At 35.4% G+C, this 15,855-nt stretch overlaps 1 protein-coding gene across 1 annotated transcript in view; it reads left to right on the top strand.

Moving 5' to 3' along the window:
• The window catches only part of LOC127948365 (zeta-sarcoglycan-like), a 111,591-nt gene that overhangs the window by 32,858 nt on the left and 62,878 nt on the right, over positions 1-15,855 (top strand). The gene's annotated exons all lie outside the window — the stretch shown is intronic.

The raw sequence follows: 15,855 nt of genomic DNA, 5'->3' as shown, positions 1-15,855 counted from the left end.
GAGTGAGTTTGCTGGGGATTCTTCCTTGAACACTTGATATATGCGACAGGACAGAGTATAGATCACTAAGATGAATAGAGCAAGCACATAGGCACACATTCTTTGTCAAGCACACATGCAGAGAAGTACACAGGGTTGGGCAGTTCCCCAAACTGCTGCTGTACGCATGCATCATGTTCCAGTTCATTTGTATTTGGCCTCTGTTGACCTTTAGCACCCAACTGTAAACACAACGTCATTGATCGATTTCTCTCATTCTCTTTCCCTCTCTCTTTTTTTTTGCATCCCTCTCTGCAAAACACTGTGGCAGTTATCTATCTATCTATCTATCTATCTATCTATCTATCTATCTATCTATCTATCTATCTATCTATCTATCTGTCTGTCATCTATTTGTCATCTATCTGTCATCTTTCTATCTATATGTCTGTCTGTATTTACATATACACACACACGTACATGTATACATATGAGGGGCTGTACAAGGCACAATTCATTATCGCACTCTCACACACATTTTCCTTTCACATACATATATAGAGAAATTAACCAAGAGAAGACATTACTGTCTCCAGCCACGAGAGGGCGCTCTATACTGTTCAGTATAGACTACAGGAGCACATAGAGCGCCCGATCATGGCTGGAGATGGTAATGTTTTCTCTTTGTTAATTTCTCTTAGCTCATTTCTTTCGGTTCATGTCAAATTAATTTTGATAAATAAGTCGCACCTGACTTTAAGTCGCAGGACCAGCCGCACTATGAAAAAAAAGAGTGACTTATAGTCCGAAAAATACGGTACATATATTGTTATTTTCATACACATTATCCTTTCACATACACGTTTTTTGCTTTCATACACTTACATACTCCTTTCACATACATATATACAGAACTTATGTACAGTATGTCTGAAAAACGATAGCGATCTGGGAAAACCTGTCGGATGTCGCACTGGGATGTTTTCAGGCAATTCAAAATATAGGGGGTATGTAAATTTTCCATCGAAATTAGGGTTTCATTCAATTATTATTCTATAACATCTTGTCTATCAATCATGGTGATGTTAGTGCCCTAAAAGATGTTATAATGGACTATTTTACATCCTGAGATAAATAATTGGATTATGATGTTACTAAAGAGGATGAGTCCGATGACAGTCTGTTATATGCACAGGTGCGCTGCGCTCGCTTTTCTAACTACAGGGTACACTTCTCGTGCTATCCAAACATAAAAGGGGTGATCAAAAGTTCAGAGACTATGCCCATCACGATAAACAACAGAAAACTGTCCCCATCATGGTAATGTCTGTTTGTATAATGATGCGATGTGCTCCTGACAGACAGCAATCGTTAAGTAGAAGTGAAAGTGAAACCCATCTAACTTTAAACCCGTTTTTCTTAAAATTCCATTCCGGTAAATCATAGCTATCAGCCAACTTCAGACAGCCATCACTTCTGTTACGTTCAAGCTGGACAAAATAAATAAAAAAAGTTTTGGAAAGGGCTTGAACACAGCTTTCATATGGTATCAAAGCCTAAAAAAAGGTAACAATGTCATCATGTGTTGGGTTGAGGGAGAGAGTATAGTGGAAATGGAAGGCATATGATGGAAACGGAAGGCAGGTCAAGCACGATCAGGGTCACTGGAACAGGCCCTGATCTGCATGGGTGAGGTAGATGAGGCGGCCGCATAAGAATTTCAGCAAGCTATTTTGGTTTAAATACATTACTTTAAAAGAGTGTTAATAAGCTTAGCGCTGCATACAGCCATAACACAGGAAATGCTATATTGCTACTGTTCTATAAGCGCCACCTGCTGTCAGAGATTTAATTAGCATTTTTATCAGAATCAGAAAGAGCTTTATTGCCAAGTGTGTTTACACACACAAGTTTACACAAGTGTGTTCACACACACACACAAGTTACAACTTACAACAGAGTTACAACTTACAACAGTAAGTTGTAACTTACATCTTGGAAAAACAAATCAAACATTTTAACAAACATATTTAAAATGTATTTAAAACACAACTTTAGTGATGTTTAAACGTTTCACAATCCTGTTGCTTTAGATTATTAGATAGCATATGCTATTCCATGTTGGGGAACATAATCCAGAGGAACTGGTAATGGGAGCACTAGTGGAACTGTTGCAATTTCTATACTTAAGTCTATACTGATACACTGTGTAGAAACAATGGCCCGCTAAGCTTAGGTTGCACATTCATTAATAATGATAAACTCCTTGACCACTGCTCGGATAAACTTATAAAGAAGCCTTGTCCTTGAGCCAATAAATCAAAGTGCCTAATGTGTTAGCCACAGTGATTAGCATTGAAGAACACAAACAAAGCACTGGCTTGCTGCTAGCTCGCTGATGGCACTCTTGATTAGCCTCAGTAATCACCAGCGCACATCAAAGCCTGTCGAGGGGCTTTTGCTTTTACCCTCAGCACCCCACTGAGAACACAGTGCTGCAAATCTCTACACACCCTCGCAGCAACACTACAGCCATTTTGGGTTCGCCTCAGATGACTGTGAGGGTACAACATTGCAAATTACAATTAATCCACCTAGTGTAGAAAGCCAGAAGCTTGGGGTCAGGGGATGGGACATAGTGGTCTCGGTCTGTGAGGAGAGCCTTGAGCTGTAAAGCTGAATCCTGCAGACAAGTTGTTTTGGCATCTCCTACAAAGAGGGATTGTGCCATGGCCTGGATTGACACCCTGCTTCTACGAGGCCACCAATGATGTGTGACACAGGCACTCATGAAAGAGAGACCAAAATGGAAACATGTGAAAGGAAAGGTGCTGGAGAAGGATGAATAAAGATGCAGAACATGAGGGGCAGCAGGAATAGTGACAGTATGTACTGTAGCCACCATGGTTTAAAAGTAAAATTAATAAAATAAAATAAAAAAAAAACCTTGAAAGTTACAAGTCTAAACACAGCAAAAGGAAGGGGGATTTAAAAAATAGCAATATGAAATAAAAGCAGTTTGAAGACAGCAAATAGCAAGAAAATCTACATTTTATATAATGGCACTTTACTGAAAATGGGTTTGAGCTCAAAAATATTCTTATCTACCAAGTAAACACACAGAAATGTTATGACATTGTTGGGCTGACAAATAACCTGCATAAATGTTTGAATTTGAATCAGACTTTAAAATAGCTGCCTGCTGCCATTCAGAAATGTTATTTTTCTTGACCCTGTGTTGAGGATAAGATTGATATATTAATAGTTGGGTTGCACTTTATTTTACAGTGAGTGTACTGACATGTACTTATAGTGTACTGACAGTGTATTTTTCTAAGAAAGTTCTGGTATTACAAGGGAACTACATGGGGTAGGGTTAGGTTTAGGGGTAGGTTCAGTGTTAGTACCTAGTTATTAGATAGTTATTGTAATTACTATAATAAGTACATAGTATGTACATTAGGGACAGGACTGTAAAATGTATGCTTCCCTTTATATTACATAGTAACACATAGTGGAAAATCATATACTATTGCTCTCAAAATGTCTTTATTAACTGTTAATGATGTTTCAGTGATTTTCTACTGGTTGGCCATGCAGCTATCAATTGACAACTATACTTTGTCAAAACAAAAGTTTGACAAAGCAAAATACAATATATATATATTTTTTAATTAAGAGTGGATGCATTAAATCAATCAAAAGTGACAGCAAAGACATTTATAATACATTTAAGTTTCAACAAAAATATAGGGCACCACAACTGCTTTCATCATTACTGCTATTTTTACCTATATTCTGCTTCTAATAATAATAATAATAATAATAATAATAATAATAATAATAATTACAAATCAGTCTATTGGGATCATTAATATATCAACACTGAAGACTGAAGTGATGGATGCTGAAAGAAAATGAATAACTGATCCCAAAGTTTTGAATGGTTGTAGACCTAGTCCTGCTTTATATTTAACAATGTATTTCATCACTTATAGTTTAGTTTACTTTGCAAAATCAGTTTAGTTTTTAGAAATTATTATGCTGATACATGCAAAGCTGTTTCCTTGTTTTTCACCAAGATTCAGGACAGTAAACAGGATATAAGAAGGGTAAAGGCAAGATATCTTGCCACAAGTGGTAAATTCGCAGGGACTCTGCAGTGCTAATTTAAGGATGTCTTTTCAGCATATATCCCTCTGTGCGTTGTATAAAAAACTGAGTTAGCCAGGTTACAATGATAATGTCATTGACTAGGACAAGCTAATGTATTAAAGTCCTGATGCATGTGTGTATTTGCATGCTTTTATGTTCGTGGCAATGAATAACAAAGGTCTTGTGCATGTTTTATACGTGTCCCTCTTATACGTCACAGTAGGCACAAAGACCAAAGTTTATTTTTGTCTCCCTACCTTCTGTCTCTTGTGAATTTTGCACAGCCATTCTCTCCCATGCTCTCTTTTTAATATGCATCTATCATTCCCTCTTTTCTCCCGCTCTTTCTCTATAGTACTCCCTTGTGGCCATGTTGCTAGAATGCCTGTATTGGGAGTTGCTAAAATGAGACAAAAGTTTCCTGTTGTAGGCATTATTTCCACACTCTGTATGATGTAGGAGGAATATGGTGTTTTCTCTCATTCTCCTCCCCTTAGTAATATCTGCTTTTATTTAATCCTTAAACAAATGTTGAGACAAGAAAAACAAATGTCAAGTTGATTCTCTAGGAATTGTTGAAATGATTGTAAATCCCTTCTCATGAGTCTAAACACGATCCACATATTCATAGGGTAAAGCTGCTCACTTTTTTTGTTGATCAGTGGAGAAATAGAGAAACTGATAATGCAGCAAATGCACAAGAGAGAGCCAAAATATCCATAAGGGTCTGCAAGTTCCAATCTCTCTCATGCATGAGAAAACTACTCTTTTTAAGAGTTTACTTAGATGTCCTGCCTGTTCATGATATATTCCTATTATTCATATTTCTATTCATGGTATCTGTATGCTAGAACCATATGTGGTCGTTAACCAAAACCTATTAACACAATTTTTTATGGTAACAATACAATTTTTTTAGCTCCTTTTTGCTGTTTTATAAATAAATCTCTCTTCTTAGTCAAGTCAAGTCACCTTTATTTATATACTGTAGAGCTTTAAACAAAACAGAATGTGTCAAAGCAACTGAACAACATTAATTAGGAAAACAGTGTGTCAATAATGCAAAATGACAGTTAAAGGCAGATCATCATTGAATTCTGTGATGTCATCATCCAGCTCAGTTCAGTTTAAATAGAATCTTTGCAATCATTTGCAGTAAAGTCAACTAAATCACTGTAAATTGTCAATGACGTTATTAGTCAATAACGTCACCTCTACTTACACACATTCATATGAATTCATACATGAACTCTGCATATTGGCTGCTTGAGCATTCAGTTAGAAGTAAAACCTTTTTGTTGTATATCTCACTCTGCGGGATTAAAATATTAAAATACACATTTCAATAACTGAAAAATATGTGCACTACCTTTCAAAAGTAGGGGGCCTTTAAGATGCTTGCAGCCCTCTTGACCGAAGCCAAGGCATTGTCTTTAGTGACAGAATCTTAAGCACTAATAACTGCAGATGTTGCAGGGAGGAGAGCAAGACCGTGTTCGGGCATCTACGGTAGTCTTCCCACTGGGAAGAACACCAGTCAATGAACAGGAGATCTTCCCTCAGAGGAGTATGCCAAGAAACGGCTGTCTCAAGGACCATCAGTTCTGGGAACCAAGTCCAGTACAGCGCTACTAAGAGGACTTGCACCTTGTCCTCCCTGACCTTCCTCGTCTGTGTGAGAAGGCATACTTGCGTAGGCCTTGAGGCCAGCTGTGTTCCAGCGCATCTGTGCCAGTTGTCCCTTCAGACAGGGATTAGAACAGCTGGTAGTGGGAAACAGGTCTACCTGAGCATCTCCCAAGCATCTCCAGATCAGCTGGACTGACTCAGGGTGGAGTCACCATTCTCCCAGTATGGCGGACTGACATGAGAGCTCATCGGCTGCACGATTGAGCTCACCTGGGATGTGCAGTGCGAAGCAGCCTCAGATGGAGGAGATGGTGGGCAAGCTGCAACATGCGGCAGGAGGGTAGTAGTAGTAGGGTGGTTGATGTATGCAGCAGTTACAGTATTGTCCGTCCGGACCAGTATGTGCTTGTCGTGTAGCAGCATTTTGAAGCATTTTGAAGCAGCGCAGGGCAAGCCATTCGGTTAGCAACTTGAGGCAATTGATATGCCATTGCAGATGAGGCCCTGTCCTGGCGCCCCAGGAGCCTCTGAAACTGTAATACGCTGAAATATGCTGTGTTTTCTCCCAACTGGCAAACCGGGTTGCAGAAATACAATTGGGTAAACTGGCAGTGGGTGGGTTAAACAAACCAAAACAATGACAGACATTCCAGCCGGGAATGCACATTTTCAAAGGAGAATAACTGAGTGTAGCATTGTTTTTCAGATAAACAAGTATGCTAACTTGTTTCTTAAATATCTGCAAACATATTATGATGTTTTTATGCTTTAGTAGAGTCAAAATCTTACATACACCACCTTTAAGTTGCTCCTGTAAACACAAGTCACCCATCCCAAACACTGAATTTATCTGAAGTCATACAGCAAATGATTCAAGCATTGGCCAGTGTGTTGGTACTAATGTTTTATTCAGGGGGGTTGAGTGTGTGGTGGAATGGCCCATGTAAAAATAGGTTCCCATTAACATTTAACAACATTTCAGGATGATAAAACATGGGGACCGTTCAGACCTTCAGAAACCAAGAATGACGACGGATATTAATTATTATCTCTGCGCTCTCTCTCAGATGCAAAGAAACTCTCAAAAGCCTAGTGGGCACAGGTTACCTCTGCAATAACCTCTCAGCTCTTTGCAATGTCATCTCACTTCTTTTTTAATTGGTTCGATGAACAAGGCCAACATGCATTGTGATTGGGTAACTCTTCGTGAGCTTTGATTGGTTAGACGTAACTCAACATCTAAACACAAGGCAGATGTGTCATCAGAGAGCAGCAGGCATAACTAAGAGTGATAGTCTCTTTATTTATATTAGTGTCGCACAATCTGTTCTGTCAAAGCACATTATTATTGTTTTTGTGAACAGGAGGGATGTGCATCATGTTTACGATGGCATATGATAGCAACATGTTGCTATTCGACAGATGCAGAGATGAAATCAACTTCTAGTGACATGTAATACAACTCACAGTGAGTTTCCACAGCAGTGCTGTTTTATGACTTCAAATGTTTTGTACTTGGACTTGATAATGTATAGCCCTCAATGTGTGATTGTATGAATATTCAAAAATCTGGGGTCAGTAATGTTTTTCCATGCTTTCAGCAAAACTTTAATAAATCGATCAAAAGTGACAGTTATTAATAACAGATCTATATATAAATCTATATATCAAAATGATCCATACCCTTGGTAACTGTGATCATATAAAGAAGTTATTTAGCTGATGCTGCACATTAGAAATATGTCATTTGATTTTACTCATTGTGATCAATGATTAAGAGAATTTGGTATTTGTTTTCCCTCATATTTATATTCATTTGAAACAGGAAGCCATGGCTGGATAATGTCATGTTCCTAGTCACCCTGGTGTGATAAAAAAAAAAAAAAAAAAAAAAAAAAAAATGCACATATGATTGGCAATATATTTCAGAGATATTTTAATCAGAAGATTTTCTAGAGGTACCAATAATTGTGGCCATTGTGTAGTAGAGAGTAATATTTATTTCATAATGTGTTTTATTCCCTACTTTGATTATTATTATCATAATTTTTAATTCAAATAAAGTTTAGGATTTTTTTTTTCTGCATGAAAGAATGGATCAATTATTATGCAGAATTATTTTTAAAGCATTCTTTGATCATATTTACCAAGGGTATTAACAATTTTGAGTACTATATTTCTAATACTGTGATTTTGAATTCTATTCATCAAAGAATCCTGAAAAAAAAAAGATAAAAAGGCACGACTGCTTTTCAAAACATCAGTAAAAAGAAGAATGTTTCTTGAGCAACAATCAGCTTATTGGATGGATTCATATAGTGATTATGTGACACTGAAAATCAGCTTCGCCATCATAGGAATAAATTACATAAAATAAATAAATAAATAAATAAATAAATAATAATAATAATAATAATTATTATATATATATATATATATATATATATATATATATATATATATATATATATATTAGTGCTGTCAATCGATTAAAAAAATTAACTAATTAATCGCACAATTTTTTAAAATTAATCGCGATTAATCGCGATTAATCGCAATTAAAAGACTGAAACTTTTTGGATATGTAAATGTAAAATGTAAATAATTAATGTAAACTCAAGACAAAGAAACTATTTAAATTCAAAATATGATTGTTTATTGGAATTTTTGTTTAACTTGTAACACAGATTTTCTCATGTAAACAACATACCTGCAATAAATCATCAATATCCTCCAAATTAACTGTTGGCTTGAAAGCCATATTTATTACAGAAATAAAAACACAGGCATGTAAGTACCATTTGAATTTCAAAACAATCAATGCCAATAAAAAACAAAAATGATTTCCATGTTGAAGTCTAAGTGGACTGCAAAAAAATTCCAAAGTATAGTCATTGCCAGTGCTTTAAGTGGGCCGGTATGCACTGGTAGGCTACTCAGTACCGCCACTTCCAAATATAGCTCTTGAGCGTACCGCCACCTCTCCGTGCGCCCAGAACGTGCTTGTAGCGTACCGGTACGCTCATTTGGACATCTGTTTTAATAGAGGTTTTAATCTTTTACCTGCACTGCCGATTTTCAGAGCGCCCTTCACAATGCAAGCTTCCTAATTCATCCCACCCAGAGCAGAAACTACATTACCCATTCGCCCTTAAGTTATACAAGTGAATAGTGCATGTGTCGCTTTTCCCACTGTTAAGTGTCAACAACTCAACGTGGCCGGAGAAGGTGTGTGAAACTCGTTGTGAGTTATACTAAAGCAAAATCTTGAGTATTTATTGTCTGATAAACATTAAAAACTGTCTGCGGAGGTTGAGTCGTCCTGCAGCCCCCGCTGGCTTTTTTTCTAAGTTCTAAAAAAATACCATAGACGGCAAGGCACAAATTTAGATATTAATTTATGTAATTAATCTATAGCCTATGCACAAAGACAATATGATCTTTTTGTCCCCTTTTGGTTTTAAAGCTTGATGAAGAGAGAGCGCGCAAGTTGCTGCAGCTGAGGAGGACAGTGATGCACGCGTACAGGAGTGATTGACAGTTCGCGGCACTGTGTACAAAAAATACTCCGCTACACAATTATTTCGTTATTTTCGTTTAAGCTTATTAACATTAGCGTTACAGAAAGGTCTGATTTACGCACTGTTACAGTCATTGTTTTTTTTTTGTTTTTTGTTTTTTTTAAACAATGACATTTGAGTTCATGATTTTAATGTTGCTGTTTCTTGTGGCAGACTAAATGAAGAGTTTCTTGTGGCAGACTGAAGAGTAATCCGGCAGAGTTTTATACTGAAACTTTCCGTCTAAAAGTCCTTCCTTGGTCTTATCCATATTTCTTTGCACGTTGAACACACATAGGCCACAACTGGAAATAAAAAAAACTGCAACCGCGTTAATTGCGTTATTTTTTTTTAACGTGTTAAATATTTCAAATTAATCGAATGCGTTAACGCGCTAATTTTGACAGCACTAATATATATATATATATATATATATATATATATATATATATATATATATATATATATATATATATATATAATAACACAACATTAATGTTTTGTACACTATATTTATAGTAGATAATTGACTATTTGGTCTGATATGGACATAAAAACAATCAGGTCATATATATTTTTTATTCATATTACTGTTGTATTATATAACTTCAAATATTCCATATGGACTTGCTACCTCGCACCCTCAATGCCTAATTGTTATGGCATCATTCATGTGAATTCACACATTAAGATTTGATGGAACATCACCAAATAGGTTTGTGTTAACCTGAAGTATTTTGGGCCATTGCTAATTGGGGTCACTGTCTCCATAACAATGAGCTTCAGTTAATTAAGTAAATAAATACAAATGATTTCTTAAATCTTAACATTTCACCACCACAGTCTTCAACAAATTTCCAGTGGTCGCCATTTGAGATTTTGAATATTTTGTCTCATGTGCTGCTACACAGTAAAATGGCCCCTAACACCGACCAGGGATCAAATCTCCCCTTCTCAGTTAGTGAAATTAATTAAAAACCTTACATGATTTTAATGAATGCTACATGTTGACATTACACAAGCTAGTGGGCCATTTTAGCTTTGATCCTCATCGGCGACTAATGACATTTAGCCGGGGGCTATGTAGCATGTGTAAAAGGGCAGGCTAGCCATTGGGTGTTTAGCTAGCAGGGCCTGGGGTACAACCTGGACTGCGGAGGTAAATGTTAGAGGTGATAAGAATGTGTCAGCAAGACTAAAGAGAAATGAAGTCTGGGCAGGAAATCCTGGAGACTGCTAACAACTATAAATCCAAATAATCTTTCAATTTTAGCTAGAGATTTGCTTCCTTTCTTTTCTTAGGGCAAAAGAGGAAAATTACTGCTTATTGAGATAAACTGTTCCTTTATGCCTCTGATAACACTTTGGACCAAGTAAAAAAAAAATGGTATTTGGTAAAAATGCTATCTTATCTAAGCTCCTCAATATTGTCTCCGTATTTTATCAATAAAATATTCATTCACATGTTTATTGAGCACATTTATTCAACATTGTATGTCTTTCCTCGACTCTCCAGAATGTGATAAGATTATATCTGAAGACTGCTTGTTTAGGTGCTAATATATACTTACACATATTCCACCACAGTATTTACTGCATAGGCCTACTAGGCTACATACTTTGCAGTATGGAATATGCAGTGTAAAATATTTCAAACAGTTAATTTCTGTGTTTTCTGTGTGTTGTTTAATTATGCCGTGTGTTTTGTTTAGTAAGTGGTGTCTAATTATTATGAACACATATTGAGAATAAGTGTTAAACTATCTATCTATCTATCTATCTATCTATCTATCTATCTATCTATCTATCTATCTATCTATCTATCTATCTATCTATCTATCTATCTATCTATCTATCTATCTATCGTCTGTCTGTCTAATGTCTGTCTGTCATTTTTAAATGATGTGAACATAATTTTAATGCATTGATTGCAATGACTGTTTTATTCACCATTATCTTTAGCTGTTACATTTCCTGAACACACACTCATTTGTGTGAAAAATCATTTGCTCAGTGTTTAACAAAGTATAAACGGTCAGCAATATTATTTATGAAAAGCAGTGCTTTTTAATTAGCAAAGGGCCTCTTTTGGGGTTTCTGTATAGTGGGATTCATGAAGACTTAGTCAGTGCAGAAAGTGTGCAGCTGTTACTCCTAAAGTTATTTCTGATCTCCTCATGTACTAATTACTTTAACTGTCTCTAGGGTGATTTTAGTTTGACACCTTTTTTTTCCAGGGACTGAAAGTTTTCTCAGAATCTTTCTATATTTAAAATGTTATACGTCATCTACCGAAACAACCTTCTACTTACCATATGTTAGGCTAGTATTAGCTATTGGTATCACAATTGCAATGAAGAATTATGAAATTTCACTTCATCATCTAAAGTTACAACCTTTAATTAAATACCTTATTCCCCGTTTTTTTTTTTTTCTTTCTTTTTTCGTTGTTGTTGTTGTTGTTGTTTGTTTGTTTGTTTTTGTTGTGTGTGTGTGTGTGTGTGTGTGTGTGTGTGTGTGTGTTAAATAAAATGTATTATATTGTGAAATAAGATTTTGGTCATATCACCCAACCCTACTATGAATGCAATTAAAAACTAAAGATTTTAATAATTAATCAATATTTTAATTGAATCAAATCTCATCATGAATCAAATCATTCTAATGATTCCTATGAATCTCGAATGGAATTGATTTATTTTGTAGTTTACTCAAATATGTACACCCTTGTGATATAGAAATAACATGCAAGACTAGGAACAAATGAAAAGGCTCATTTTATGTTTTCTCACTTTTTCACACTTTTATCGCTTGCTTAACCTCATTTTATGTTCCTAGTATACACTGTGACATGAGTGTGCTTGCTCTACCATTATAGATAAGCCTCCAGATCTCCAGATCTTCCCATGAGGATGATAAAACAACATCTTCTGCAACAAAACTAGCAGTGCATGCTTTCTAGATCACTTCATGCACAGCAAAACTTAGAGGATAAAAAGATTGTATATGGACTACTCATTTACAGCATCCTGGTATCAATAGAGAGGCAGTAAAGTGAAGATCAATAGGGGAAGATAAGCAGTATTTAAGAGGAGGAGTTTGATCAGTACTACAGTGACAAATAGTCCCTGTGGGGTGCTCACACTGGGATCTAAGCAAAGATCTAGCTGAGAGCGTGAGAAATACTCTTGGGAAAGTGATGCATTATTTTATTTTACTGTAAAGCCACACAGTGGCTCGAATCTATAAAAAGCTTGCTCATAATTAATAGGAGTGTGGGCCTGAAAGATGACAAGATGAATGTATGAATGTGTATGAAGGTGCACGCATTGTCACTGAATATATTTAGGGTTAACAGTAGGTGTACATAATTGTAATTATATGCATATAATGAAACTGCATAAACCAGTTCTTTGTAAATACAGTGCATTTAGTTTAAACTGCAGTAGATTTAGAGAGTCTTAAAGGAGTAGTTGAGAGTAATTAGATGGTAGATTACTTAAATATTCTTCACTATATTTAAATAAAAAGATAAAAATGCATTTATAGATATTTGTTAATTAAAATTAACCTATAGTTTTAAATTCTTTGAAAATGATGTTAATTTTCACTTTATGACACCCATAGAAAAAAAAAAAAAAAATCTTAAACAAGATCTGCAACATTAATCATTATTTGCTTAGATTGAATATTTAGTTTATAATATAATTTTTTATCTGTTTTTCACATGAAACTATGGATTACTATACGGATTCAGAAGACAAATACTGTAGGTCTATGTGTTCTTTTTTCTGTGCTCCACAAGAAAAATAAGTCAAAGAAAGGGTTAAGAATGACATGAGGGTGGATAAATGATGTCAAAATGTTCATCTTTGGCTGAACTATTGTTTTAATAAGATGTAGACCCAGAGATCAAGCATTTCAACATACAATGTTAAACAGCAGTGCATGTCAAACTGTCATTTTAAGCTTGCCTCTCAAGAACATTTCAGAAAAATGCCTTCTATTATTCGTCATATATAATATAAAAGTCACATTGACAGTACTGTCACCTATCTGATCTAGTTTAGCTCATCTTTAAAACATGAAGTTCACATCTTGTCTGTATTACTGTGTGGTTTTGCTATATCGCATGTGAATCTCTTTGTGTGTGATGTGTTTTACAGGCTGTGGTTATGGAATCAATAGGAATATATTAGTTCACTGTGTAGAAACTTTTAGCATGTCAGCAGAGAATGACAAGAACTAGTGTCATTTAAAGTAAACTCATCGGACTCAAAGAATGGTCACTTACGCTTGTTGAGGAATCGAGAAAAGATGGTGGTTGTGTGAATAATGTAAAACTAAATAAATCAATAAATATGCATTTTTTTTTTGTTCATATTTTTTTTTTTTGCAATATTATTCTTTTATTTGTCTGCATTTTATTTAGTTGATTGCTCTTAGAACATGTTGGCTAGTTGAGCTCAAACTGCCAACAAACCATAGGATTGGACTGACTGGTCAATAACTTATTACCAATCAGACAGGACTTTCTCTCCAGTTTCTTTCTACTTTCTTGTGTTGAGCATGCAAGCGTGTGCCTGTGTGTGCAACCAAGCCTAGCCAAGCTTGGCCCTTAAAGAGAGAGAAATGTACACACAACAATCTGTTGTGTGCTCGAAAATCACATTGCTTGCAGTATATTGATTTATGGAAGCCACAAAAGAAAACTTTATGTAAAGGATAGCATCAATACATATTCTACAAAAGTAGTTTTTACCATAAATAAAGCAGACCTTACAAAGTTGCATCAAATAAATCTTGTGCAATGTTTGTTTCGTGGAAACTTTATAAAGGAATTTGTTTTGTTTTTCTAAACTTTTTCTAAAGTGTCTTTGGAATTGTTCTCATGGCAGTACATTATAGACTGGCACTAATCATATGGTTGGATTTAATGCTTAATACTCCGAGTCTAGATGGCAACCAATCATATCCCATTCCACCCAATGCCACTGTGAGATTGGATGGTCTCCAGACATCAGTGCAGGGCATTTGTCAGCTGGGATCAGTAGTACTTTGTGAGTGTGAGCAGTGTTATCTCATTCCTCACAGTACTGTATATGTATATGTATGTATGTATGTGAGCAAAGCAGTATATACATGCAAACTGTGTTCCAAGTCATTTTAACTTATATTAAATAATAATTTATTCGTACACTGGTGCTTTAAGCAGAGGGGGACATAAAAAAAAATGAAAAATAAATAAATAAATAAATATATATATATATATATATATATATATATATATATATATATATATATATATATATATTGAATACGATTGTTTACATGAGAATCATGTTTCATGCATTCCTTGAAAATCTTTTTTTTTCTTTTTTTTTTTTTTTACTTAAAAGTGTTTTTTTTTTCTGCATCTGTAGATGTGCAATGTTAACTTTTGTGAATGCAGCCATAATGCATGCAGTCAATTGGAATGCATATACATATATCACTGCACATCCTCACATTTACAAGAAACTAATTATAAAATGTTACCAAACATAGTAATTCGTGCTTAAACTGCATCTGTGATGTTAGTCTAACCCTGTTAATGCACTGTGTGCGTTTTTCCCCCTGTGAGCACAACCAAAATACATACAATTATTTTTGACACTTAAGAGATATTGAATGCAATTACACTTCAACTTTTATTCCTAAGTAACAGTCAAGTGTGCACATCTGTTGTTAAGTCCGTCCGGGCTTTCAAACACACCTGAGTCTAATTTTGGTTTTGGTTTATAATAATTAGATGATGATTAGGTGATTCAGGGACAATTAAAAAACCAAACAACTTCATCATACCTTTGTGCTTATAGTTTTAACAACCTTTTATACACAACACCTCTACCTTAATGAAGAATTCAGACCCGCTGCTTTTTGGTTATAAGCCAAGATCACACTATACAGTCTACAAATACTTTCTAATATGTAGGTGTTTCAGCATATGTGTTTATCGATAATAAATGTGTGTTAACCATGCATCACAGTGCATGGAAGCAAAGCCAATGAAAGCCAGCATTTGAGTTTAAATTTGATTCGGGGGCTTGTAGGGCAAATTCACCATAAACTCTGAAAGGGGACATATGATATGATTTCAAGTTTTCCTTTCTCTTTGGAGTGGTACAAGTTGTTTATGAATAGATAAGATCCCTAAAGTTGCAAAGACTAAAGTCTCAAACCCAAAGAGATATTCTTTATAAAAGTTAAGACTGGTCCACACCGTCCTAAAATGCTTTGTTTAAACATGCCCCCACATGTGTACGTCACTGGGTGGGAAGATTTGCATAACCCTGCCCAAACATTCATGCAAAGAAAGAAGGTGTTACTTTATTGTTGCTGCCACCACCGCTGCCATTTTGTGAAGATGCTGTGTATTTGGTTGCGAAAGCAAACATACTTTGTTTGGCCTTCCAAAAGAGGACATGACTGGAAATCAGTGGTTAAGTTGTACAACACTGTTCGAGAACAGTTCAACCCAAATATTCAGATG

The sequence above is a fragment of the Carassius gibelio genome, chromosome B1 (assembly GCF_023724105.1).
Source record: "Carassius gibelio isolate Cgi1373 ecotype wild population from Czech Republic chromosome B1, carGib1.2-hapl.c, whole genome shotgun sequence".
NCBI lineage: Eukaryota > Metazoa > Chordata > Actinopteri > Cypriniformes > Cyprinidae > Carassius > Carassius gibelio.
The sequence above is the reverse complement of the archived record's forward strand: the minus strand, read 5'-3'. Positions and strand labels throughout refer to the sequence as shown.